The sequence below is a fragment of the Mus caroli genome, unplaced genomic scaffold (assembly GCF_978045245.1).
Source record: "Mus caroli unplaced genomic scaffold, Mus_caroli_1 scaffold_17, whole genome shotgun sequence".
Lineage (NCBI taxonomy): Eukaryota > Metazoa > Chordata > Mammalia > Rodentia > Muridae > Mus > Mus caroli.
Window position 1 is genome coordinate 22,032,700 of NW_028227272.1, and position 2,923 is coordinate 22,035,622.

The 2,923-nt window shown below is 41.8% G+C and overlaps 1 pseudogene; it reads left to right on the plus strand.

Moving 5' to 3' along the window:
- Positions 1-1,129: 1,129 nt before the first annotated feature.
- On the plus strand, positions 1,130-2,076 carry LOC110312038 (large ribosomal subunit protein uL14-like; annotated as a pseudogene).
- The last annotated feature ends 847 nt before the right edge of the window (positions 2,077-2,923 follow it).

The following is a 2,923-nucleotide window of genomic DNA, read 5'->3' on the forward strand; positions in this document are numbered from 1 at the left end:
CAAAAGTAAGGGCAGTATAATCCAATGGCTAAGCAGGGCTGAGGTTAAATCTTCAAACTCAGAAGCAGAATGTATATATGAGATATAAGCACAAAGTACCTGATTTTGGGGAAAAAAAACTTTGTAGAAAGCAGTGTCTTCACAATGCCATCTTGAGACATCTTCGGAAGCATTTGCACGTTTAGCTGTTAAATCAATCAGCTTATTAAAGCTTTGGGCCATGAAGCTAGGTGACATGTCATTAAGGTTAGATGTTAGTTCTTGGCATGAATCTCATTTTCTGCCACATGACCTTCTCTCTTAGTGGCTGAGTTTCCACATGTAAAGTAGGTGTAGTCCTTAGCTACTCACCTCAAATGTCTGTTGGGAGGACCAATGAGACAATGGATGCTACATATCTAGAAAACACACATAACAACTTAGAGGAATGTGAGGGGTGGTATTATGGTAGTGTAAAAAGGCTGGCTGTAAGCAGTTTAGGGAAAAATATTTGTGTACTCATGGTGTACAGATACACATCTGGCCTAGGCTCCTGGGAAATGACCAAAAGGCTTAGAGATTTCTATTTTCTGACAAGTGGATGTACTTATCCTTGTTGTCTGATGCACTGTCTATACCCTTCATTAACCTGTAAGCTCTGTGAGAACAAGGACCATGATTTTTGGGGCAATGTGGCACAGTATTGAAATATGGAGGAGTTAGAGATGGGCAGGATTCCCAATAAGCCACCGTGTGAGGTTTGGAAAATTATTGAGTATCATGAAGTCATATCTTCTTATCTGTGGCATGAGGTAACAAATATGACCTCTTGTAGTGGTGCTAAAAGATTGGAAATGTAGAGTATATCAAATATGGTACATGGAAAGTGCCCAAGGAATATTGGGTATTTATCACCATCGCCACGTTTGCTTCCTGTCTCTGGCATCTAGAGCATTGAATACATCATTCTTACTCAGTATGATAGTGAAGGGACATAAAAGACACTTTCTGTCCCAGAAGATGCTTATGCTGGCTCAATGACTCCCAACAGTTAAAGAAACGAAGAACATGAATTGTAATTTGGGGGTCTCTTTCTATGGTGTGTCTTTTTCAATAAGAAGAAAATGTCTGTCCTTTCTGGGCACTCAAGATGTCGAAATGAGCTTGTGGTGGGTCCTCAGAAGCAAAACTCTGGATTTCCCTGGGTCTTCTGGTAGAAGTTGTGATCAACTTTTCTGACAATACAGGAGTCAAAAAGTTGTATATCATCTCTGTGAAGGGAATCAAGAGAAGGTTGAAGAGACTTCCTGCTGCTGGGGCAGGTGACATGGTGATGGCATGGCAAACCAGAACTAAGAGAAAAGGTTCACCGAGCAGTGATAATTCCACAACAAAAGTCATATTGAAGAAAAGATGGGTTGTTTATTTTGAAGGAAACACAGGGGTCATAGTCAACACTAAAGGCAAGAAGAAAAGTTCTGCTCTCACAGATCTGATATTGCTGTCTCCTGAGAGGCTCTGCCAGTGCCTGGCAAATACAGAAGTGGATGCTCACAGTCAGCCATTGGATGGAGCACAGGGTCCCCTGTGAAGGAGCTAGAGAAAAGACCCAAGGAGCTGAAGGGGTTTGCAGCCATATAGGAGGACCAACAATATGAACTAACCAGTAACCCCAGAGCTCCCTGGGACTAAAACACCAAAAACAAAACAAAACAAAACAAAACAAAACAAAAACAAACAAACAAAAAAAACCATGGTGGGACTTGTGTCTCTAGCATATATATATATAGCATAGGATGGCCTAGTCAGTCATCAATGGGAGGAGAGGCCCTTTGTCTTGGGAAGGTTCTATGCCCCACTACAGGGGAATGCCAGGGCCAGGAAGTGGGAGTGGGTGGGTTGGGGAGCAGGGAGAAGGGAGAGGGGATAGGGGATTTTCGGAGAGGAAACTAGGAAAGGGGATAACATTTGAAATGTAAATGAAGAAAATATCTAATTAAAAAAATAAAGAAAGGTTCTGTTATCACAGGTCCAGTTGCAAATGTGTGTGCAGACTTGTGGCTCAGGATTGTATTCAATATAGACAGTACTGCATAATTCTCCAGTGTATTTGTCAAAAATATTTAATACAAAGCTTTGCCCAAAAGAGGGAGAAAAAGGAAAAAGGAAAAGAAGGAGGAGGAGAGGAGGAGGAGGCAGAGGAGGAGGCGGAGGAGGAAAGGAGAAGAGGAGGAGAAAGAGGGGAAAGAGGGGGAAGAGAGGGAAGAGGGGGAAGAGAGGGAAGAGAGAGAAAAGGAGGAGGAAGGGGATTGGGGAGGGGAAGAAGAAAACTATCATTCAACTCAGGCAGTTTGCAATATTAGTGTAGCACTTTAGAGTTTTAGAAAAAGTTGGTTTTAATTTTTTTTTATCACATTAGTATTTTATTACATCACAAACCAATCATCAAGAAGCTTTTCTTCTACCCACTTAACAGACAAAGAAGACGAGATTGTTAATAGTGAAATAAATCTATTCAATGTTGAACATCCAGTACAGAAAAGTGCTGGGACAGGAACTTGGGTCTTCTGCTTACTGTTCTTCGGCCTCTGAGAACAGGTTCAAGGCTAACCCAACCAGAATTTTGATGGTGATGATAGAACACAAGCTGTGAGGTGGCCTGGTTGCCTTGATTGCAAGCAATAAAACTAGGAGGCAGTCTCCAATAAACAATGTTTCTTATAGTAGACTATTAAAAGCTTACCGCCTGTGAAGTGAAATCTCTGTGAAGCTAGCAAGCAGCTCAGCCTTACTCTGTTTTGAGATCCTAATATTCCTAGCATGAGAAATGTGCCTTCATTGTGCTGGGTTTGCTTCACGAGAGTGAAATTGATCTGACCAGTCCCTGCTCTGATGATGGGAACAAGAAACCATGCCAGTCTCAACTCACGTCATTTAGGAACAC